At 42.3% G+C, this 26,330-nt stretch overlaps 1 long non-coding RNA gene across 5 annotated transcripts in view; it reads right to left on the reverse strand.

The window, feature by feature from the left end:
• The window catches only part of LOC115296520, a 122,048-nt gene that overhangs the window by 52,720 nt on the left and 42,998 nt on the right, over positions 1–26,330 (reverse strand). The window contains exon 3 of one of the 5 annotated variants that reach the window (XR_003910910.1): positions 19,894–20,017. The exons of the other annotated variants lie outside the window; for them this stretch is intronic. This is a non-coding gene — a long non-coding RNA (uncharacterized LOC115296520). The remainder of the gene's footprint in view (positions 1–19,893; positions 20,018–26,330) is intronic. 5 annotated transcript variants of the gene reach the window in all.

Raw genomic sequence — 26,330 nt, forward strand, 5'->3', positions numbered from 1 at the left:
CCAGTAATTCCACTTCTGGGTATCTATCTGAAGAAAACAAAAACACTAACTTGAAAAGACATCCATGATCATCACAGCATTATTTACAATAGCCAAGGTATTGCAGCAATCTACATGTTCACAGATCAATGAATAGATAAATATAATAATACCTATCAATTCACTGGCATATCAATAGATAGCTATAGAGAGATAGATAATGAAATAGTATTCAGTCATTTAAAAAAAAAAGAAATCTTGCCATTTGGGACAAAATGGATGGACCTTGAGAACATTTTGCTAAGTGAAATAAGTCAGAGAGAGAAAGACAAATACCGTATTATCTCACATGTGCGACCTAAAAATGAAAATAAAACAAAAAACAATGAGCTCATAGATACAGAGAACAGACCGATGGTTTCCAGAGGCAGAAGGGTATGGAGGTAGAAGGAATGGCTGAAGAGGGTCAAAAAGTACAAACTTTCAGTTATAAAATAATTAAGTCATGGGAATGTAATGTGCAGCACAGTGACTATAGTTAATAATACTGTATTGCACATTTGAAAGTTGCTAAAAAAATAGATCTTTAAAGTTCTTATCATAAGAAAAACATTTTTTGTTACTATGTATAAAGACATATGTTCGTCACATTTATTGTGCTGATCATTTCACAATATATACAAATATCAAATTGTTATGGTGCACACCTGAAAATAATATAATGTTATTACTGATTATACCTCAATTAAAAATCACATTTTAGAAATACTATATAAATAGCATTAGAAAAAAATTAATACATAAACAAATCTAACAAGATTTATAAGATCAAATAAAAACTATCAAGATAAAATTATAAAAGCCAGAAGAAATAGAATTTCCATATTCATAGACTAAAAGAAGAATATTGCAAATATGTCTTTCTCACCAAATTGAACTATAATTTCAATGAGATCCATATCAAAATCCCAGGAGAGTTTTGTTGTTTTGTTTTGGTTTTGGTTTGGTTTGGTTTAGTATGGAAAGATTTAAACTGATCCTAAATATACATGAAATGTCAGTGCCTATAATTGCCAAGAAAATCTTTAAAACAGAAGACATATACCCTTATATATCAAGGCCTATTACAATAATTAAAATCACATGCTATTGAGGGAGGGCTAGACAAATAGGCCAATAGGATAGTATAGAGAGTTCAGGAATAGACCCACACATTTATTACAACAGAAAAAGAATGGTCTTTTCAATAAATCGTTCTGGGATAATTGGCTATCTTTTATGGAAAAAATAAATCCTGACCCCTACTTCATAGCACAAACAAAAACCTGGTCCAAGAGGATTTTTTTTTTAATCTCAATAAATGTGAAAGGTAACATAATAAAACTTCTTAAAAACAGAATAGGAAAGTATATTCATGACTCTTGAGAAGGCAAAGATTTCTTAAACAGTACATTTTAGGGACGCCTGGGTGGCTCAGTTGTTTAGTCATCAGACTTTTGATTTGGGGTCATGTCATGATCCCAGGGTCATGGGAGGAAGCCTCACAAGATTTCCTCTCTCTCTCTCTCTCTCTGCTCCTCTCCCCTGCTCACTTTCTCTTTCTCTCTCTCAAAATCAACCCTAAAAGGAAGGGACTGTTGAATTACAAAAGTTAAAGCAAGTCATCAAAAGACAGAAAATATTTGCAACCCATATATCTGATACAAGATTCACATCTGGAATAAAAGGAACTATTTCAAACCAATAAGAAAAAGGCAGATAACCCCATAGAAAAAAATGGGCAAAAACTCAAATAGGCACTCAGTGAAATAAAATATGTAAATGGCCCAAAGAAATTGAACATCATCAAGTTAGTCATTAAGCATACACAAATTAAAATCACAATGAAATACCCAGATGGCTGCAATCTCAAAACTGACTACATCCAGTACCGGAAAGAATGTGGAGCTGAAATTGTTAGTGAGGGTGTAAGTTGGCACGTTTGTTGTGGAAGATTGGCAATGTCAAAGAAAGCTGGAAAAAAAAACCATATTCTCTAAGATCACAAATCCTATTCCTACATATCTGCCTAACAGAAGTGCACACAAACGTACACCAAACACTTGGTGTGCACAATAGCGTTACTTGTACAACAAGAAGGAGAAAGGCATGACATAGAGGAAAGCACGAATATGATGCAGGAAAAAGATGAAGGGACTCCAAGAGTGAACGCAAAGAAATCTCCTAGGACAACATCACCAGTGGGCCCAGGAGGCGCCCAGCACAGGGAGGAGGGCAAGGGAGGTCTCCAGAGACAGGACTTTGGGAGAAAAAATGGAACCTATGGATTATTTGATGTGAACCATTTTGAGGAAAAGTGCACGGGGGAGGCTGTGAGATCATGAGACGTGCGTGAAGAATGAGCAATGAAGGCGAAGAAGACTGAGTAAACAAGACTGTTTATATAACTGTTACTTTCAGGGTGACAAAAAGGAAATGATGGTGGCACATGACAATTTTCAGCTGCGAACATTATCTGTACACATGTGTTAATATTCTGAATATTTTTTTCACAAAATTGGAGTGACCATATGGGCATAAGAAAGGGGAATTCAGAGATAATGGCATGGTGAGAAAGATAAACCTTATTTATTTAGGTACTGAAGAGATCAGGTCTAAATCTGAAAGTAGGGGCATCTGGGTGGCTCAGTCAGTTAAGCATCCAGCTTTAGCTCAGGTCATGATCTCACAGTCCGTGGGTTCGAGCATCGGGCTCTGTGCCGACAGCTCAGAGCCTGGAGCCTGCTTGGGATTCTGTGTCTCCCTCTGTCTCTGACCATCCCCTGCTTTCACTATCTCTCTCTGTCTCTCAAAAATAAATTTAAAAATCTAAAAATAAATTTTTTTTAATCTGAAAGTAATTAAGATGTGCAAGGACAGGAAGATACAGATGAAGAAATTCAAAGTGATCATCTCTGGAGCAAGGATCTGGGAGGAAACAGGCAGGCACTGAATTTTTATAAACCTTTTAGAACTGTGTGATTCTTTTAGATTTCTGTGCTCATATTCGTTTTATAAAATAGAAATTGAGTAATTAAACAAAGATAAAATGAAATAAGAAAAAATGTTCAAAAGAACATAACCTAAATATTAATAGAGTGTATCTCTAAGTCTTGTGCTTCCTGGCTATTTTTTCTTTTTGTTCCTTTCATTTTTCAACAATGGACATTTTCAACAATTAAACGATACAATGAATTCTCAGGCAGAATGATTGATTTATCTGAGGTCATAATTGTCTTACCTCCAGAAAGTCCCAAGGGAGCCAGTACAGTCTGCCTGGCAATAGAATCAGAGCTCAGGAGGCCAGTTCAGGCCTGGTAGAGGTGATACCACTAACCAGAAGAGAGCAACCAAGTGCCCTGTGGGCTCAGTTCTAACCCCAAATCTGTCACTGCACAACTCTGATGGCGAAGCAGAGGGCAAGGGAGCAGGTGGTGACACATTAAATCCGGGAAAGGATGAACACTCAAGACCCTGGTGGCCAGCGGCCCTTGTTTCCAAAGATCTATCATTCAAGAGGCCCTGTCTTCTGAACTTCAGATGCCCAAGCAGGATCTGGTTTTAGGAAGAGTCAGCTAAGCTAGGAATAGGTGAGGATTCGATCTTAAAAAGGGAACCTAGAGATTTAGGCAAGCAAGCATTCTATACTCAATGAGTTCAGAAAAAGCCAACATTGAGAGCTGAGGGCTTTCCCCAGTCTCCAAACCCTGGCTTCCTGAAGGTGGGAGACACTTGGGTGCAGCTCAGGGTACCCAATCATTGTGACTGACTGAGCCTCTAGGAGGGAGTGAATTCATTCACACCCTGTGTTAGTGACCTCAGGCTATTGCAACAATGTGCCACAAATTTAGTAGCTTAGGCCACAGAGATTTATTGTCTCACAGTTCTGTGGGCCATAAATCCAACAATATGGTATTGGCAGGGTCATGTTCGCACTGGAGGTGCTAGAGAAGGATCGGTTCCAGGTCTCTCTCCTGGCTCTGGTGGTCCTTGGTGTAGACAGCATAATTTCAATCTTCACATGGCATTTGGTCTTTTTATACAGACATCAGTCATATTAGTTTTAGGACCCACCCTACTCCAGTATAATCTCATCTTAACTAATTACATTTTCAAGGAGTCAACTTCCAAATAAGGCCACATTCTGAGGTCATGGAACTTAGGACTCCAAATTGTGAATTTGGGATGGGGAGGACACAATGAGACCCCAGGTTGACATAGATGGTAGGGTCTGGATTCAGCCTCAATCAGCAGCAGGGCACACCAGTGGGTCCAATGTCAAGGAGCTGAGGAAAGCAGAGGCAAGATGAAAGAACAGAGCCACACCACTCTTCAATGCACTTATGAGGATGGATGAGGGAATGGCCTTTTGATAAAAAATTGACCCATTTGATTTCAGATGTGCTGTTGAAAATATGGCACAGCAGGATGACACAAAGGAGTCATCATTACCGTCACTATTGTGGTCATTATGAAAAATCACTGCTGATAAGTGCTGAGCTCTTGCAGAAGTGTGCTGTTTTACAGGAATTCACACAGTTAATCCTCCACTCAGACCACTGGGGTAGATGTGACTATTCTCCCCATTTTACAAATAAGAAAACTGAGGCTCAAAAAGATTAACTCATTTTGTCTAAGCTCTCAACAATTAATGAAATGACACAGGTTATCTTGGTCTGCCTGACGCTAAAGTGTGTGCTTGCCTTTATCACCACTGCCTGTGTCTCTGGTCGAAGAAGATGGTGAGGTTCAGTGGGGATCATACTGGCAATTGACTGTCATGGCTGCCATGGGCTTGGGAGTGGGGAGTTAGGGCACTTGTGCTGTGTATGTGCTGTGTTATATTCCACCCCAGTGGGAAGAGCACTAAACAGGGATTCCAGAGAGCTGGGTTCTAGGCTTGGCTCTGCTCCGTCTATGGTCTGCAGGTGTCACTCAACTTTCTGTGTATCAATGGCCTCATCCATAAAACAAAAATAATGAGATGATTTAAAATGTTCCTACATGTCCTAAAGTCTATGGTTTCTATAAAGAAAATGACTCATTTACTCTTCCTGTCTCTTGAAGAACAGTTTGTAAATGTGTAAACGTACATATATGTGCATATTTGACACCAAATGTCAAATTATAGAAAAAAAGAATACCTATTTCTTTTTTTAGCATAATTCTGATATATATATATATTTTTTAATATAGTTTATTGTCAAGTTGGCTTCCATATAACACCCAGTGCTCACCCCTACAAGTGCCCTCCTCCATGCCCATCACCACCCTTCCCCTATCCCCCACGCCCATCAGCCCTCAGTTTGTTCTCAGTATTTAAGTCTCTATTGTTTGCCTCCCTCCCTCTCATTAACTATTTTTCCCCTTCTCCTCCCCCTGGTCCTCTGTTAAGTTTCTCCTGTTCCTCATATGAGTGAAAACTTATAGTATCTTTTTCTACCTGACTTATTTCACTTAGCATGACACCCTCGAGGTCCATCCATATTGCTACAAATGGCAGATTTCATTCTATCTCATTGCCATGTAGTACTCCATTGTATATATAAACCACATCTTGATCCATTTGTCAGTTGATGGAGATTTAGACTCTTTCCATGATTTGACTATTGTTGAAAGTGGTGCTATGAAAATTGGGGTACATGTGCTCCTATGCATCAGCACTTCTGTATCCCTTGGGTAAATCCCTAGCAGTGCTATTGCTGGGTCATAGGCGAGTTCTACTTTTAATTTTTTGAGGAACCTCCACACTGTTTTCCAGAGTGGCTGCATCAGTTTACATTGCCACCAACAGTGTAGGAGGGTGCCCGTTTCTCCACATCCTCACCAGCATTGATCGTCTCCTGACTTGTTCATTTTAGCCACTCTGACTGGCGTGAGGTGGTATCTCAAGTGTGGTTTTGATATGTATTTTCCCTGATGCTGAGTGACGCTGAGCATCATTTCATGTGTCTGTTGGCCATCTGGATGTCCTCTTTGGAGAAGTGTATTCACTGGATTATTTGCTTTTCAGGTATGGAGTATGGTGATTTCCTTGTAGATTTTGGATACTAGCCCTTTATCCCATATGTCACTTGCAAATATCATTTCCCATTCCATCAGTTGCCTATTAGTTTTGTTTATTGTTCCCTTTGCAGTGCAGAAGCTTTTTACCTTGATGAGGTTCATTTCTGCACCTGATTCCCTTGCCTTTGGGGATGTGTCAAGTAGGAAATTGCCGTGGCTGAGGTCAAGGAGGTTGTTTTCTGCTTTCTCCTGTAAGATTTTGATGGTTTCCTGTCTCATATTCAGGTCCTTCATCCATTTTGAGTTTATTTTTGTGAATGATGTAAGAAAGTGGTCTAGTTTCATTCTTCTGCATGTTGCTGTCCAGCTCTCCCAGCACCACCTGTTAAGAGGCTGTCTTTTTTCCATTGGATACTATTTCCTGCTTTGTCATAGATTAATTGGCCATACACTTGCGGGTCCAGTTCTGGGCTCTCTATTCTATTCCATTGGTCTATTCTTCTTCAATATTACTTTGGCTATTCAGGGGTTTTTGTGGTTCCATACAAATGTTAAAATAATTTGTTCTAGCTTTGAGAAGAATGCTAGTGCAATTTTGATGGGGATTGCATTGAATGTGTAGATTGCTATGGGTAATAATGACATCTTAACAATGTTTATTCTTCCAATCCATGAGCACGGAATGGTTTTCCATTTCTTTGTGTCTTCTTCAATTTCCTTCAGAAGTTTTCTACAGATCTCAGCCTACAGATCTTTTACATCTTTGATTAGGTTTATTCCTAGGTATTTTATGGTTTTTTATGCAATCATGAATGGGATCAGTTTCTTGATTTCTCTTTCTGTTGCTTCATTATTGGTGTATAAAAATGCAACCAGTTTCTGTATGTTGATTTTGTACCCTGTGACTTTGCAGAATTCATGAATCAGTTCTACTAGACTTTTGGTGGAGTCCATCGGGTTTTCCATGTAGAGTATCATGTCATCTGCAAAAAGTGAAAGATTGACTTCATCTTTGCCAATTCTGATGCCTTTTATTGTCTGATTGCTGATGGTAGGCCTTCCAGCAGTATGTTAAACAACAGTGGTGAGAGTGGACATCCCGGTCACATTCCTGATCTCAGGGGGAAATCTCTCAGTTTTTCCCTATTGAGGATGATATTAGCTGTGGGCTTTTCATAATTTGCTTTTATAATGTTTAAGTAAGTTCCTTTTATTCCAACTTTGTCAAGGGTTTTTATTAAGAAAGGGTGCTGTATTTTGTCAAATGCTTTTTCTGCATCTATTGACAGGATTATATGGTTTTTATCTTTTCTTTTGTTAATGTGATGTATCACATGGATTGATTTTCGAATATTGAACCAATCCTGTAACTCAGGAATGAATCCCATGTGATGAATTCAATTTACTAGTATCTTGTTGAGTACTTTTGCATCTGTCTTTCCATTTTCTGTATATTTTTTAATTTCTTCTCTAATTGCTTGATTTGCCCAATCGTTCTTTAGTAGGGTGGTCTTTAACCTCCTTGTTTTGGGAGGTTTTCCAGACTTTTTCCTGTGGTTGATTTCAAGTTTCATAGCATTGTGATCTGAAAGTGTGCATGGTATCATGTCAATTCTTTTGTATTTATTGAGGGCTGTTTTATGACCCCATCTGTGGTCTATCTTGGAGAATGTACCATGTGCACTCGAGAAGAAAGTGAATCCCATAGCTTTGGGATGTAGAGTTCTAAATATATCTGTTAAGTCCATCTGGTCCAATGTGTCATTCAAGTTCATTGTTTCTTTAGTGATTTTCTGTCTAGTTCATCTATCAATTGGGGTAAATGGAGTGTTAAAGTCCCCTGCAATTAGCACATTCTTAGCAAAATGATTGCTTATGTTTGTGACTAATGGTTCTAAATATTTGGCTGCTCCCAAATTCAGTGCTTAGACATTTACAATTAGACCCTCTAATTATTATATGTCTTTCTTCATCTTTTGTTACTGTCTTTACTTTAAAGTCTAGAGTGTCCAACGTAAGTATGGCTACTCCAGCTTTCTTTTGACTTCCAGTCACATGATAGATATTTCTCCAGCCCCTTACTTTCAATATGAAGGTGTCTTAGGGTCTAAAATGAGTGTCTTGTAGACAGCAAATAGATGGTTTTTTTGATTCATTCTGCTACCCTATGTCATTTGATTGGAGCAGTTAGTCCATTTACGTTCAGTGTTATTGAAAAATATGGGTTAAGAGTCTTTGTGTTCTCTGTAGGATTGATGCTTGTAATGGGGTCTCTGGTACTTTCTGTTCCCTGCAACATTTCCCTCATACTTTAGGATCTCTGGTAGGGCCGGTTATTGGTGATGAATCCTTTTGATTTTTGTTTGGAAAAACCTTTATCTCTCTTCTATTCTGAATGACAGGTTTGCTGGATAAAGGATTCTTGGCTGCATATTTTTCTTGTTCATCACATTGAAGATTTCCTGCCATTCCTTTCTGGCCTGACAAGTTTCAGTACCCTTATGTGTCTCCCTTTTAATGTTATGGTCCATTTATCCCTAGCTGCTTTCTGAATTCTCTCTTTATCTTTATATTTTGAGGAGTGGCAAGATGGCGGAGAAATAAGGAGCCCCATTACTTCCATCCACCCGCAATTATCAAACTGAGAAGAATTAAAAGGCCACAGCTTTCTGATCTCCAAGAATGGAGGTGTGTGGCCAGACCTCTTATCAATAGCAGTCTCATGGTTGCCTGAGTGAGTGAGCACGAACTGGGACCAGAGACTTTACGGGAGGGAGCACTGGGTCTGGAGACAAAGCACCCAGAGGCTTGGCGCTGGACCCGCTGAAACCCTGGTGTCCACAGGCGACCAGCTCCGTGGACAGCCGCGCGGGCAGGGTGGCCATGAGACCGGAGGCAGACAGCTCCCCAGACAGCCGCTCACACGGGGTGGCCGGGTATCCAGAGGCGCACGGACCTTCACAGCCGCACACGGTACCGCAGGGCAAGGCAGGAGAGAGACCAGGGGAAGAGAAGTAGAGACTGAATCACTCACAGTATAATCCCTGCAGAGGAGAGATTCAGCCCGGGACTGAGGGCCACTGAGTGCTGAGAGAGATATCCGTCCCTTCAGCTGGGGTGTTCAGTCAGACCAGGCAGCTCACCGACTGCAGGTGGAGCCAGGGGAGAACCCTGACTTCACCATCCCCCTATTTGTTGTCTGATTGCTGATGCTAGGACTTCCAGCAATATGTTAAACAACAGTGGTGTGGGTGGACACCCCTGTCGTGTTCCTGATCTCAGGGGGAAACCTCTCAGTTTTTCCCCATTGAGGATGATATTAGCTGTGGGCTTTTCATAAACTGCTTTTATAATGTTTAAGTAAGTTCCCTCTATTCTGACTTTCTCAAGGGTTTTTATTAAGAAAGGGTGCTGTATTTTGTCAAATGCTTTTTCTGCATCTATAGACAGGATTATATGGTTTTTATCCTTTCTTTTGTTAAGGTGGTGCTGTGAGAACTGGACAACAACATGCAAAAGAATGAAACTTGACCACTTTCTTACACCATACACAACATAAACTCAAAATGGCTGAGACATGAAACCATCAAAACCCTCGAGGAGAGAGTAGGAAACAACATCCTTGACTTCAACCACAGCAACTTCCTACTCAACAAATCCCCAAAGGCAAGGGAAATGAAAGCAAAACTGAACTATTGGGACCTCATCAAGATAAAAAGCTTCTGCACTGCAAAGGAAACAATCAAGAAAACTAATAGGCAACCGACAGAATGGGAAAAGATAGTTGCAAATGGCATATCAGATAAAGGGCTAGTATGCAAAATCCACAAGGAACTCACCAAACTCCACACCCACAAAACAAGCCAATGAAGAAATGGGCAAAAGACCTGAACAGACACTTCTCCAAAGAGGACATCCAGATGGCCTACAGGCACATGAAATGATGCTCAACATCACTCATCATCAGGGAAACACAAATCAAAACCACACTGAGATACCACCTCACGCCAGTCAGAGTGGCTAAAATGAACATTTCAAGAGACTATAGATGCTCACGAAGGTGTGGAGAGACGGGCATCCTCCTACACTGTTGGTGGCAATGTAAACTGGTGCAGCCGCTCTGGAAAACAGTGTGGAGGTTCCTCAAAAAACTGTCAGTAGAACTCGCCTATGACCCAGCAATAGCACTGCTAGGGATTTACCCAAGGGATACAGAAGTGCTGATGCATAGGAGCACATGTACCCCAATGTTCATAGCAGCAATGTCAATAATAGCCAAAACCTGGAAAGAGCCTACATGTGCATCACCTGATGAATGGATCAAGAAGACGTGGTATATATATATGTATATATACATACATATACATATATACATATATACATATATATATATATATATATATATATACACACAATGGAGTATTACATGGCAATGAGAAAGAATGAAAGCTCGCCATTTGTAGGAAAGTGGATGGACCTCGGCGTGTCATGCTAAGTGAAATAAGTCAGGCAGACAAGGACAGATACCATATGTTTGCACTCATAGGTCTAACAGGAGAACAGGAGAAACCTAATGGAGGACCAGGGGGAGGGGAAGAGGGAAAGAGAGTTGAGGAGAGAGAGGGACACAAAACTTGAGAGACTATTGAATACTGAAAACGAACTGAGGGTTGAAGGGGAAGGGGAAGTGGGGAAAAGAGGTGGTGGTGATGGAGGAGGGCACTTGTGGGGAGAAGCACTGGGTGTTGTATGAAAACCAATTTGACAATAAACTATTTAAATAAAATTTAAAAATGGCAGTAACAAAAGATGAAGAAGGACATTATATAATAATTACAGGGTCTCTACATCAAGAAGAGCTAACAATTATAAACATTTATGTGCCGAATTCGGGAGCTCCTAAATATATATCTTTATATTTTGCCAGTTTCACTATGGTATGTCATGCAGAAAATTGATTCAAGTTACGTCTGAGGGGAGTTCTCTGTGCCTCTTGAATTTCAATGTCTGTTTCCTTCTCCAGGTTGGGGAAATTCTCAGTTATCATTTGTTTAAGTATCCCTTTAGCCTTTTTCTCTCTCTCTTCTTCTTCTTGAATTCCTATGATACGGATATTATTCCATTTGATATCATCACTCAGTTCTCAAATTCCCCTTTTGTGCCCATGGATCAATTTATCTCTCTCTTTCTCCACTTTCTCCTTTTTTATTATTGTGTCTTCTAATTCACCTAATCTCTTCACTGCCTCTTCAGTCCATGCAGTGGCCTCCTCCATTTTATTATTCACCTTATTTATAGCCTTTTTTAACTCATCACAGCTATTTTTGAGGGTTCCTAGTCATTGTATGAACATCTTCTCTGATGGCTTCTATGGTTTTTTCAAGCCCAGCAATTAATTTTAGGAAAATTATTCTAAATTCTTGTTTAGTTAAGTGGCTTAGATCTATTTTGAGCAGTTCTGTGGCTGTGAGTTCTTCCTTGAATTTCTTTAGAGGAGAATTCTTCTGTTTTGTCATTTTGGCTAGCTTTCTGTCTCTTGTCAGGTTTAAAAGGTTGTGATGCGCTCTGCACCTCCGAGCACCACTATAGCAAAGGAGGCTCATTGACTGTCCAGGGCCTGGGCGTTCAGGAGGTGTTCTTTGAAGTGTGCGCCTTGGTCTCTCTTGTTGTGCCTTTGGTTATTTTAATTTCCTACTCATAGTGATGTTTTGGACTCTCCACCATGTATGGTTTGGTTTGTTCCTTGAAGTAGCCTCAAGATGGCGCAAGCGCCGCAGGCTGATTTTCACGTCCTCTTTTTGCCAGTGATGTCCAGTCTTGAAGGAAACCTTTTCATTAACTTCTCACTCAGAAGTATGTAGCATTTAACTAAAGAAACCTGCAAAGTAGGAGCCTGTTTCTGCGCAGGAACAGACGGGAGATGCGCAGGCCAGGCCTGGAGCACTCTCAAAGAATACCTATTCCTATATGAGTAAGGATTACCTAGCAAAATTACAGGGTTTCTTACCCAAAAGAAGAAATATTTTGTCAGAGAAATAGCTGTCCAGTTTTTAGCAAGAGCCTCTTGGGTAAGCAGCATTCCAAAAAATGTAAGTAGTGGGTGTTCCTTTGGTGGAGGGTCTGGGGGCTCCCATCAACACCCCACTGGTACATAAGAAGGGGTTCCTCCGTTGGTCTTCATTCAGTTTGAAGATGGGTGACCACAGGTGGGACGTCATTTGCATTCATCTCAACTATTCAACTGTATTCTTTATTTCTCGGGGGTGCTAAAAGGATTAATGACTGTCTGGCAATTTAGCAACTGTAAGGCATTTTTTGTAATCGGTGGAGAAAAGGCACCGTATACATGTAAGGTCATTGGCAGCCCTAAATAACAACCTCACCCTTCTCTCCCCTTCAGAACCTGCCAAAAAAAACTCTCTCTCTGTACAAATCCTGTCAGGCTCCTGTGAAAGAATTTAAAAGAAAAGCCATGGGAACTTCTCCCACCCTTTGTCCCTGTGATTCACCATCATTCTCAAAACAAGTGTGTCTTTATGTTTAAACTATTCAGACCTTGAGAACTCTAGGCAGAATCTGACCATATCTGTCCTTTTGGAAGTGGGCTCCTCTGCTCCACAGCACCCGCTCTTTGGTCAAAAACTCCCCAGGAGCAAAGGGCAGGCTGCTTTTGTCCTCCCCCTACCACAGGCTCTCCTCTGTACTAAGGGCTGTTCCCCTAAGATCCTCCTAGAGGGCAGAAGAATATGTGAGCAGGGAGGGGGGGGGAAATCTGCCCCTAGGGCTCTGCCTCTGATTCTGAGTGTTAAGAGCACACTGTTAGAAGGAACTAGCCCAGATAAACACCAAGACATAATTCAAACAATACGTATTGGCCAAAGAAACATGATAAAGAATGGCCAAAACAACAACCCTGTAAAGGAAGAACAAAGTTGGAGGACTAACTCTACCCGATTTCAAGACTTATAAATCTGCAATAAACAAGATCCTGCAGCTTTAGTGTGAAGGTAGAGAACCCGATGAATGGAGCAGAAGAGCTCAGAAATGGAGCCACATTTATATGGTCAGTTGATCCTTGACAACAGGACCAAGGCAACTCAATGGGGAAAGCATAACCTTTTCAACAAATGAGCCTAGAACAATTAGGTATCTGTATGCAAAAGAATCAACTTGAACCCTTACTTGACACCATATACAAAAATTAACTGAAATGGATATGGACCTAAATGTAAGAGTCGAAACTACCAACTTTCTAAAAAAAAAAAAAAAAAAAAAAAAAGTACAGAAAAGAAAATCTGACTGACTTTTGATTTGAAAAGTTTTCTTAAATTCAAATAAAAAAGCAGATGCTTTAAAAGAAAAAAAAATAAATTTAACATTTTCAAATTTAAATTTTTGCCTTTCAAGAGGAAATGAATATGAAAATAAAAGGTAAGACCTGGATTGTGAGAAACTATACAAAACTTACATGCAACCAAAAGCTCATATCGAGATTATATAAAGAACCTTTACCACTCAACAGTAAGAATTCAATGAAACTATTAAAATAATACCCATGAGATCTGAACACACACTTTACCAGGGAAGATACACTGGCAGCAAATAAGCACAGGCAAGGATACTTGCCCTCAAAAGCCACTGGACAAACACATATGAGAACTACACTAAGATACTACCACATTCCCCCTACAATGAATAAAATGTAAAACACTGACCATACCACATGCTGGCACACCATGTGAGGAAACTGGAGCTCTTGTGTGTGTGTGTGTGTGTGTGTGTGTGTGTGTGTGTGTGAGAGAGAGAGAGAGAGAGAGAGAGAGAGAGACAGAGAGAGAGAGACAGAGAGAGAGAGACAGAGAGAGAGAGAGAGAGAGACAGAGAGCACATGTGCACCTGTGCATACAAATGAGTCAGGGAGGGGCAAAGAGAGAGGGAGAAAGAAAATTCCATGCAGGCTCCACACTCAGTGCAGAGCCCAATATGGGGCTTGATCTCATGAACCGTGAGATCATGAGCTGAGTCAGGCGCATAACCAACTGAGTTACCCAGGCATCACATATCTGCAGCTCATTTACACTGTTGGAGAGAATGTAAAATGGTACAGTCACTTTGGAAAAGAGCTTTATCTTAAAAGGCCAAATATACATGTACCATGCAACCTGGCCATTCAACTCCTAGGTATGAAACTATATATACATTACAAATGTATGTGGTCAAATGGGTTTGAATGTTCATAGCAGCTTTATTTTTAATAGCCCAAACTGAAAATAACCCAAATGTTCACCAACAGATGAATGGTAAATTCATACAACGAATACTACCCACCAATAAAAAGGAATAAACTATTGATGCATGCAAAAATATGGCTGAATCTCAAAATTATAATGCTGAGCGAAAAAAAGCAGACAAGAGAGGGTACATGCTGTATGATTCCATTTATGTAATAGTCTAGAAAATGTAAATTCATCTATAGTGACAGGAAGATCAATGGTTGCTTGGGGAGAGAAGATTCCCAAAGGTCAGAAGGAAACCTATGGGGGTGGGATGGAAATGTTCACTATCTTGATGGTTTCACAGGTGTTTACAGATATCCAGAATCATCCAACTGTACACTTAAAGTATGTGCAATTTATTTTATGTCAACATAATATTTTTTTTAGACTGTCTTGACCCAGTAGAGACCCGGCTAGAGGCTGGTGGGCTCCTTCATTAGCAGCTGATTGAGCCCATGACAACCACCTCCTCCTTCATCAGGCTCTCACACTCCAGGCCACTGACCATGTGCCCGACCAGCCCAGGACCAGGTATCAAACAACTAGGGGCAACCCGTGTACTCCAGAGCCCACTGAATTATCCAGACTGGCCACTCCCAGGCCTGCTTACCCTGACTCACCTGTTCCTTCCTACAGAAGCCACAGTAAAGACCTGCCCATCCACACTGGGCATGAAGCCTGCTTAAGATGTTTTCTCTCTCTCTCTCTCTCTCTCTCTCTCGCTCTCGCTCTCGCTCTTCCTCTGCCCCTCTCCCTTGATCTCTCTCTTTAAAAAAAAAAAAAAACTCTTCCCCAGGGGCGCCTGGGTGGCTCACTTAGTTGAGTGTCCAACTTCGGCTCAGGTAATGATCTCATGGTTCATGGGTTCGAGCCCCACATTGGGCTCTGCACTGACAGCTCAGAGCCTGAAGCCTGCTTCAGATTCTCCCTCCCTGGCTTACACTCTGTCTCTCTCTCCCTCTCAAAAATAAATAAACATTAAAAAAAAAAAAGACTCTTGCCCATAGTTTCCTTCCCCCTCTGCTCCTGAGGGACCCTGGTGTTTCCTGTGTGGCCCTGCATGGCATAGTGTGTTCTCCCCAGGGGGCTGTGGTGAAACCAGACAGTAAAGCTTTCTGATTTCTTTCTCTTGATCTGTGTCTGGTCTTCCCATATTACTCAAGGTTAATATGGTTAACAGTCCAATTTATCTCAATAAAGGTGTTTAAAAACAAAAAGAGGGAAAATATTAAGATATTTAGGGACACCTAGGTGGCTCAGTCAGTTAAGCATTCTGTTCTTGATTTCAGTTCAGGATTTCATGGCTTGTGAGATCAAGCCTGCCACTGGGCTCCACGCTGACTGTGGAGCCTGCTTGGGATTCTCTTTCTCCCTCTCTACCCCTCCCCTAATCTTTGGTATGCTCTTGCTCTCTCTTTCTCCCTCTCTCTCTCTCTCTCTCACAAAAAAATAAATTTTGAAAAAATATAAAGATATTTAAATCTACCCCATCATTTTACAGAAAAGAAAGTCAAGGAAAGGAAAAAGTCATCTTCTCCCTCCTTCCCCACCCCTGACACCCAGAGTATGGTGGGGCAGGTCCGGGTGTGCAGGTGAGCCTTCAAGCCCACTCAACAGCTGTGTAAATGTAAGAATTTTAACTGGAAGTCTCTGAACTTCATTTAATGGCAAGAGAAGTGAGTAGGAAAGTGTAGGCATCTCAAGAGTGGACAGCATCCCTTTGGGAAGAAATGACAGAACAAAACCCAGGGCAAATAGAATGGAATTTGTAGGGCAGAGCAGAGCCAGCTGGGAAGGGTGAATGAAGAAACTGCAGGCCTGAAAGGCGACAAGCCTAGTCCGTATGGAGGTTGACCAGAGGTCGCTGATGGGCACAGGTAGCCTTTGGAACCCAGGACACCGGACAGGCCAGCCTGACCATAGGAGCCTCGGCCTTCGTGAGGAGGTCTGGGCAGCCACACCATCTCTGATAATGATGTTCTTGGCAAGCAGAGGACAAAGGGAAATGAGCAAGCTATACCCACACACCTACCACCGCAGCCAAGACACAGAATGTTCTGTCTGATCCCCACTACCCGCAACAGCAGTTCAAAGCTGCTCTCATTCTCCAAACCCTCACTTCATGTCAATTCCCAGAGGTTATTCTTCCCTGCACATTTTGCCTGCTGATTCTGAAGCATCCAGCTCTGGAGGACTGGAGGGCACAGAGGCTTCAGGAAAATTCTGCCCCACCTGCGATGAGCATATCCCTTTTAAGTTTCAACTCAACTTAGAAGCTGAGCTGAACTCTATTTAAACTTCCTGGCCCGACTGCATCTCTACCAGCCTGTGAGACAGGCCCTGGAGGGTTCTCGTTCATTTCTCCGAAAATCAATTCTTCAAAAACTAATTCACCAAATGACCAAATTCGCTTAAGGGCTGATTCACCAAAAACCAATCTGCTGAGTTGTTGATTGAGGCCTACAAATTATCGATTGGGGCCCAACGATCCAGGCCAGGGGCTTCTCCCAGGGCCAGGGGCCAGAGCTGTGGAGTAACAGATTTTGCTTGATGCCCTGTCATGTGCCCTGCACAGCTATCCCTGAAACACATGTCCAAGGATTTGTGGGTTATAGGTTCCTGCCATTGCTCTCTCAGACTCTTGCCCTGGAGATGTGCCTGCTGATTACGGTTCCTCTTGGCTGGATATATTGCGACTACTCTCCACTTTCCCCTCCTTTACCTAATCTCAACCTTGCAAGAGATAAGCCTGTAGATAACTTAAAATAATTTTGAAATATGCCTTTACTTACATGGGAAATAGACTCTGCAGACTGGCTCATGGCCTACTTGGAATGCTGTCCCTTTCCTTCAGAACCTGGAAATCATGCTAGCTGAGCTGCACTGAGGCCGATTCCACATGATCTGGGGCAGGTGTCAGCCCCTTGGCGAGGGCAGCTTGCACTGCCTGCAGCAGCCTCTCCAAACTTCTGCAGAGACTTTTAGGACCTGTTTTACTGACTTCTTTCATGGCAGGTCGTTCATTATTCAGCATTTCCCTAGACATTTTACAACTTACCTAGTGCCAATACTTTATTATTCGATTCCATTTGCGAACTTCCCAGGGTGCTCCGTTTCCCTCCTGTTCCTCTGGGCTCCACCCAGAGCCCCCGAAGGCTGTCACCTGTATGGAGGTCATCCAGCTGTCCCTGATCCCCTCTGCCCTTCCCTCGCTGCAGAGAAGAGAGCTGACTGTATTTAAAAGCTGTTTCATCAAAATATCTTGTCTAATCTGTCTTCCAAATGTCCTATGGCAGGAAGTCAGTGACCCTGGTGGTGTTGCAGAGTTAGGTAAGAGTGCCCTCGATGGAGAGCATGTTGCTGGATCAGTCTCTGTCATTTCTCGCTTTCTCCAGTAGGATACCTTTCCAGAAAACCTTTCCAAGCAATAAGAAGACTCTTAGGATAAGAGCCTAAAAATGTTCATCCGTGGTGGCAGTACTTCTATCTAGGTGAATTTGACCACAGAAAACCTATTCAACTTGCTGCTTTGAGATATAAGCATCTCCAAAGATCTGCGGTTTTCCTGACCCTCTTAGAGTCTCAGAGGGATGTGGAGTGGCAGAGCAAAGTTCAAGGACAAACAGAATCAATACCAGTATTGAAAACTAGACTGAACTTCATTCCCACCACAAGGATTGAGGTCAATGCCTTTGTGAAACTTCTTTGTCAACAGCTGAGACTCAGGGCTGAGCTCCTGAGTTTGGGAATAAATGCCCCTCCAGAGATGCCTGGGAAAATCTTAAAATAAGGATTAATAGAAGTCAAATTTTCTCCAGACACATAGGTCTTGGGATGATCAAGGACTTGGATGACGGTCCTACTAGGTTCTGGCCCCTATCGCTACCCTCCCTCCCCTAGTGATCCTTCCCACCCTTTCCCTGTAGACCCCAGATGGTTCTTCTTTTAACTGTTTTTGCTTTTCTCTTCTCAGAGCTTTCTTTATAATCCCTTGCACTCTTCTCTTCCTAAACTTCAAGAAGGATTGCCTTAAATTATTACAGGTCCTTTTTATCCAGTGAACATCTGGCTGGCCTCTGAGCAGTCACTGCAAAGGCTGGGCCCATTGCTGGTTCAAGTTTTCAGCTTGGACATAAAAATTCAAAACCAAGAACAGACTCAGAGAGTGGTCATAAGCTAAAACAAACAAACAAATAAAAACAAAAACAAAACCAGTAAGTACAAAACCAAAGGTTATATCCTAAAGAGATGGATTGCTATGAAGGACTGAGTTAATAGCAAAGAGCTCTAATCTGGATGATGTGATCATTAAGGCCAAGAGCGAGTAACAGGCTCAAGAGGAAGGAAGGAAAGGGGGGCTGGCACCTGTACAAAAGGCACAGGCCTCGGAACCAAGCATCTGCAGTCCCTCCTTTGATGGTCTTTGAGTAATCTAGCCGGTATGTGACTAAAGCTTCCAACATGGCTCCACTACGTCAGATTTATTAAGCCATCTGCTTAGAAATATCAGGCACTGTTGGGGTACAACACCCACTATGCACATGAAACCATTCCTCCATAAAGCAGACTGATTTTCAAGGCAAGGGTGCTTGTCTTATAGTTCTCACTGACTTGTGGATACTGAAGGACCCAGAGAATAGGGCATTGCATTTTCTAGAACTTTAAAAATTTTTTTCCAGAACTTTTTTTAGCAATTTAGTTACTTATCATAAATTATTTATTAAATAATTAAGAATTTATTGGAAAGTATTAGAATACATCATGGGATCTAGGGAAGGGTCAACCAGCAAGCTACAAACAAAACGGGGATATGTTTGGGCCTCAGGAAGAACTGGAGTCAGAGTCTGGATGCCCACAGGACTCTTTATCTCTTTCTGTGCCTCCTTTCAGTGGTCTTCACTCCTTAATAGCTCTGTTCATGGGGTGAGAAACAAAAGGCCAATTCCTGAGTCCCATATCGAGCTGCTCTTGCCTCCACAAAGACTCTCTGTTTCACCGACAATTCAAAGCATTCCAGAGGAGGACTCTCATAAAATCAGTGAGGCAGTCCCCAACTGAGCAATCACTTCTGGTCCAAGGGGCTCCACTTAGCTCACCCATAGTACCAGTTAACCAGGGAGGTAGGGTAGAGTACTCCATGAAAATGGCAGCTCTCAGGAGAACCACAGGAAGGGAGTAGAGTAGCAGTCACTCCCAGAGGAAAGGAAGGTGCTAGGTGTCCCTAGCACACAGATGTCTGATGCAAGTTCAGAAAATCCCTCCCTTGGATAGCTCCCATTTTCCATTAAGGCTCGCCTCAAGAAAACTTTCTCTGACTACCAGTCTAGATTAAGTGTCCTGCTTATATGCTTCCCAGCACCCAGCACATACATCTATCTCTATATTGTGTTTCTGGTCAATTGCCTTAAACCTACCCTAGATTGTGCTCTCCTTGAGAATACAACGGTGGCCAAACCTCTTTGCATTTCTAATACCTAACCCAAGGCCTGGCATATGACACGCTTTCTGTAAAAATGTGTTGACTAATGCATCAAAGAAACATTGAAAAATAAGGGCTAATACAGAAGTGACAGGAGGAAGGCTACAGACCCACCTGCTCAGACGCTGGTACAGAAGATGCAGAAGATCACGAGGGCAACGCCACATGCCAGCTCAGAGCAACCAAGGGTATTCACAGCATCATCAAAAGAATAGCTGGATTTTGTTTAGTCTGTTTTCTTTAAAGCAGAGAATATATATATGTTTTAAGGTTTTTATTTAAAATATTTTTAAAAATAAGTATCTATTTCTTTGATTTTTATGAAATTGTGCTTTCTTGATTCCTTTCTCTGTTTATTTTTAGTGAAGGAACATAAGCCCTTACTAAATGCCAGTTATGGGACAAAGACAGTGCTCGGCATCACGGACATAAAGACATTCACAGACCGCCAGGGCCAGGCAGAGTCCTTAGGAGCAGAAGATAGAGTGTTCTCCGTCACACTGGAGGATCTAGAAGCTTCCAGGAGCTGCAATGTAGATGGTGAGAATGTGCTGGTTTGGGTTTTTTGGTTGTAAGCACAGAATCCAACTCTGGCCAGCTCAAGCAAAATGAGATCATCGTAGAAAGATTCTAATGAAGACAGACTCAGGAAAGGCAGGAGTCAGAGCAGATCCAGGGATCCAGGGGTCCAGCCAGCAAGGCATTGCTCACCATCTGTCAGAGCTGGATGAAAGAGCTCCTAGCACTTCTTGTCCTTCCTTTGGTCACATTTCCAAATCCTAAGATGAGAATCCAGGGGCCGAGCCTAAGTCCCACACCTTCTCCTTTGCCAGGGGAGGCTAAAACCTGCAACTGCCAGATCCACAGTCTTGCACATATTGGTGGAGAGAACATGTCCCCTGACGAATAGGGAGGAAGGCATGCTGATAATAAAACAAGAAAGGACCAGTATGTATGGCAGGAACTAAGTGAAAAGAAAGAGGAGATCCTGGCAATTTTATGGAGATGCAATTGCTTGTGTTATTGGAGCAAAAGGCCAATGTCAAAATTGAGCAAGAGGATTATGTGGGGGTTGGCTGCAAAGAAATTTCTGGGCCAAGTTACAGTCTGGGCTTTCTCCCAACAGCCCGGAGAATCACTGGAAGGTTTGAGGCTGGGAAATGATATGATGAGTCTGTGCTTTAAAAAAAAAAAAAAAAAATCCCTGGCAGAGATGGAACTGGCTGGGAGGAGGTCACCTGGAAGGAAGCAGACACATTTGGAAGCTATTGCAGGTCCAGGTGAAGGGTGTGGTAAGGGGCGAGTTGGAAGAGGAGGGAAAGAGAGGAGGGGGAATCAGGAACAACCGTTTGGATGAAATCCTAGAACTTGATGGACAGACATGGGGAATGGGGGCAGGGAGCCGAGGATGATGGGATTTCTGGCTTGATGACTAAATGTGTCAATGATAAGGGGACAGATGCAGAGGAGGACTTTTGGAAGAGGACAAAAAATGGTGAGTTGGGTTTGGGACATGTTGAGTCTGAGGTTCTTAGGAGGCTTCCCAGGTCTTAAAACCACAAATCTACCCAAGTATAAATAAACAAAAGCAAGAAAGGCAGCAATATTTCTTCATTCATTCATCAAACATTTACTGACCACCTGCAATGTGCAGGTGTTTGGAATATAGCACTTAACCCCTATCTTTAAGGACTCACTATCTACTAGAGATAAGCAACAAAGGAACACAGCACAGTGAGATAATGTGCTATTAAGTATACTAAGAGAACTATAGTAAATTTTCTAACTTATTATTACAATTTGGCCTAAAGCCAGATCTAAATAGAAGAAAAATTAGAGATGATTTGCAATATACTCCTGATGTCATTTCCTTGTGATCACCGAAGTTTCAACTCTCCAAACATCTTCCATATTCACACTAAAACATGAAATTACAAAAAAAAAAAAAAAAACTCCTCTAAAATTCATTCTAGCTTGTTTCAATTAAAGAGGTATATTTATTTTCACACATGTATATATATCACATTGCTGAACACCCAGTAACTGAAGGGAGCTTGCACATGGCTGCAATAAACAACAAATTGATGAAAACATAACTTGGTAGAAAGCCAAGCTGTGAAATGAACCCCAGTCACTTCCGCGACCACCATATGCCCGGACACCAGAGCAGCCATGGGAGTGCATCCTAAGCAGGAAATCTGGAAACTCTTGCCCCTTGCTATGTCCAGTCCTGGACCCAGAGGATAATTTATTGCCTCTTCATCGATACACAGATCCCCGCAGTCACCCATTTTCAAAAAATGATGGTGCCAAACTCATCCTGGGAAATGTACTCTGACAGTGTCTTTGAAAATAGGAGGTGTGTTGTGAAGAGTAGAAAGCAGAGGTGAGGAGAAAGCCTTTCTAGCTGCCCTGGAGTCAGGAGCCATAAATGGTTTTGGTTGGCAGCTTGCTGCTCTCTAAATGGAGGCACACATGTCTAACTGGTATCTAACTGGTGGCCACTAAACACATCTGTTCAACGTTTCCCAGGTGCCTTACTGTGATAGTTAATTTTAGGTCACCTTGGCTGGGCCATGGTGCCCAGATACTTGGTCAAACATTATTCTGGCAGTTTCTGTGAAGGAGTTTTTCAAATGAGATTAACATGTAAATCCTAGACCCTGAGGTAAAGCAGATTATTCTCCATTAAAAGGGGGTGGGCCACATCCCATCGGTTGAGGGCCTTAACAGAACAAAGATTAATCTCTCCCAAAGGAATTCTTCCCAAAGACCACCTTTGGATTTGGATTGCAGTCTTCCCTAGGCCACCAGCTTCTGGTCCACCCTACAGATACTGGACTTAACCACGCCTCTATTATCACATGAGCCAGAGAGGAAGGGAGGCAAACCATAAGAAACTCTTAAATACAGAGAACAAACTGAGGGTTGATGGGGGGTGGGGGAGAGGGGAAAGTGGGTGATGGGCATTGAGGAGGGGCACTTGTTGGGATAAGCACTGGGTGTTGTATGGAAGCCATTTTGACAATAAATTATATTAAATGAAAAAAATCACAGGAGGCAATTCCTCAAACTCTCTCTCTCTCTCTCTCTCTCTCTCTCTCTCTCTCTCTCTCTCTCTCACACACACACACACACACACACACACACTGTTGGTTCTATTTCTCTAGAGAACCCTTGGCTTGTCTTCAGCCATGTTGTCTGGACACTTTGCCCCCAGGACTGACAGTCAGTGCCTACAGCCCCAAATCCCACATGGTTTCTGGAACCTGCCACTCTGTGGAACAGAAGGAAAGGTGGGAAGCAGTTGGGTGGCAATAGCAAGCCCCTCTCTCAGGCTCTCTGTGACTTTTTCTAACCTCAATGCCCATCTCAATGCACCTCTGAGAATCAGGGCTTCTAGCCATGCCAGATTTCATATGAGAGGGGCAGGAAGCGACCCTACCAAAAAGTTCCAGTCCAACCCAGGCCATCTCTAAGGGACCAATGAATGCATCAGCGCCTTTGCCCCTTCCACATTTACTGACATTTATTAAGCACCTACTGTGACCCAAATGGTGTTGGAACAAGGGACACAAACAGTAATAAAACACAGCCTATCCCCCAGAGGACCAGAATCTCATATCTAGTTTCTATTATTTTTCCTCATTAACAGAAAACATCACCCAGACATCAGAATTACAACCATTTTTTTAATCCTTTCAGAAACCACATCCTATAGTCTTCAGGTGACTATACCGAAAAAAATAAAGGAATTTAACTGTTGAAGAGCCAGAGGCACTTATTTTCATATAAATATACCAGTGTATTTAAATTTTTTAAAGTTTATTTTCAAGAGAGAGAGGTCAGAGAGAGAGGGAGACAGAGAATCTGAAGCAGGCTCCACACTGTCATTGTAATGTTGACGTGGGGCTAGAGCCCACATGCTGTGAGATCATGACCTGAGCTGAAGTCAGACGCTCAACTAACTGAGCCACCTGGGCTAACCTAGCAGTGCATTTAGAAACTGGTGTTGAATTGGTGACAAAATTTTTAGGTTCTTGAAAGTGAGGATTAATCTCTTCTGGTGCAGATTTTTAAAAATATGTTTAAGACTTTTTGAAGCTTAAAAAAACTTTGTTTTTAATTTTAGTCAAAATACAGCATTAGGAGGGAATGCAGTCTTCATTTCTGAGAGGTTGAAAACTTTTTGTTCCCGGAAGACACTGTACAAATGTGTAGTTGTACTCATTGTTGTCAGTAGGTGGCAGCAGAGGGACTTCTGTCCATTGACTTGCAAGGGAAGAGGAAGAAAGTGAGAAATCACAGACCTTTGTATTGAGGTAGGTGATTGTGGTCCTTTTCCTGTTAGCATCAAATATACCAAACCACCACAGTGTCTCCTTATATCAAAAGCAAGTACCCCATGGTGTAGAACTGATTTGAATTCAACATCATCAATTTAATTTGTGGGCTGGGGTTGGGGTGGGGAGCAGGGTAATTACTTGATCACACATGCCCTTTGTCTCACTCACGTGACATTTCCTTGACATTCTTGAATGGTAGTGAAATCCCAGTTGTAGAGCTGTTGGTTTTCTGAAAGTGGCTTTTCGTCGCTCATTGTCCCAGGTGCCCCTAGGTTCAAGAGTGTCTGCTTCTCTCTTGTGATACTGCCTTTGTACAGCCAAGTATGCTGTCCCTAGTTTCCTGACCTGCGTCCCAAGAAGTCTTACTGAAATGACAGGGACACAGCATTCTGTCCCGTAGGCCTGCAGGTGACTGACTAAATAACCTCCCGCTAGGGATGCTGTAGTCCAGGGTGGAGTCCAGGGTGGAGAAAGCTGTCTGGCGGGGCCTCACTCACACAAACACTTGGCACACCAGCGCTTCATGCAGCCTTGCCTGGGGACACACCCCCTTAGGAAAGGCTCAGGCCAAGAAGTAACAACAGCTTATACCACTCACCTTAGACTAGAGTTGCTGCTTCAGCCGGCCCCCTTCTCCCTGCACCCACCCTTCCTCTAATGTCTTTATCACTGCTTATAATTTTATGTTTATTTGTGTATTTCATCAACGTCTGCCTACTTCCCTTTCCTGAAAGCTACAAAGGGCTGAGACCAGGTCTGGCTGTGCTCAGTATTATATCCCCAGGATTCTGCACACTGTAGGAGCTCAATGGTTCGATGCTGACTACATGAATGTCCACCTTAGCCTCATCACTTTTCATGGGTGAAAGCCATCTGCAGTGAAAGTCATTTCTTTGTGCCCATTGCTCAGTTCCATGAGCTGGGGTCCCAACTTTCTAGGATCTCTGAGGCGGCCATGATCTCCTTGAGCAAACTTCCTTCCAGCAAGTTCAGACTTTTTGACCTGTCAAAGGAGAAGACTTTTCTTGGGCTGCTCCACCACACTGTGGCTGTGGTGCCCCAGGCTGCCGCCTACATTCAGGAGGGGAATTTTTATGTCTGCAATAGACACAAACCTCGCGGCCTTTTATCAAAATCCACCACAGTACTGTATTCAGTAATACTCCCAAATTTCTAAAATGGATACTTTTCCCTGAGGAACTGCATTTACCCATAAAGCTCCAGGGTACAGCAAGATGGAAAACATTTACTAGAACATTGATCAAGTGCAGAGGGAAGGGTGCCAGCTCAGACTTAGGACATGAGTTAACATGACCTTCAACTGGTTCTTTCTTCATTCGTTGGCTTTAGTTCCCTCTTCAGTAAACAGAGAAGGTTTGGACAGATAGTATCTCTACCACTCCTCCAAACCTCTAATCCATGGGGAATAGGCTCTGAGGACATCCCCATTCCAGGTGAGGTGACTTGCTGAGTCTAGTCTAGAAACACCAGTTAGAGACCTACTTTAGTAGGTATATCTCAATCTCCAAAGACAACAGAAAACCATAAGAGCTTTTGCCTGGATTCCTAAAGTCCTCCTTAAAATGCCATGGCTGAGGAGGCACCTGGGTAGCTCAGTCAGTCGAGAGTCCATCTTTGGCTCAGGTCATGATCTCGTGGTTTGAGGGTTTGAGCCCTGCATCAGGCTCTGCATCTCCCTCCTTCTCTGCCCCTCCTCCACTCGCACTCTGTATCTCTCTCTCCTTCAAAACTAAATAAACTTATAAAAAATAACATTTAAAAAATAAATAAATAAATAAAATGCCACGGCTGAGTCTCATGGACATATGTTGACCATGAGGTGAATTACTTCTCTAAATGATAACAGTCAAATGGACCCTTGTTATTTTTTAATTCCCCATTTGCATTTTGGCTTTCCTCAAGCACTCCCAAAGGTCTACATGACATGGAACCACGGGTGGTTTTTCTGGGGCCCCAACTGAGTAGCAGTTTCCACGAAGCAAGCGAGTTGGCCAGTAAGCCAGCCTGCCTCTGCCCCCACAGGAAGGGGTGGCTTTGCTTTCCCTGCTCCCCTTAACATACTCAGAAACCATCACAAAGTGATAAAAAAAAGTTTGCTTCTTTCATCAAAATAGCTCAAAAGAGGGCCAAGTGTTTACACTGGTGATATACGTTGGAAGAAAACAGGGTATAAGTGTGAGAAAA

The sequence above is a fragment of the Suricata suricatta genome, chromosome 7 (assembly GCF_006229205.1).
Source record: "Suricata suricatta isolate VVHF042 chromosome 7, meerkat_22Aug2017_6uvM2_HiC, whole genome shotgun sequence".
Lineage (NCBI taxonomy): Eukaryota > Metazoa > Chordata > Mammalia > Carnivora > Herpestidae > Suricata > Suricata suricatta.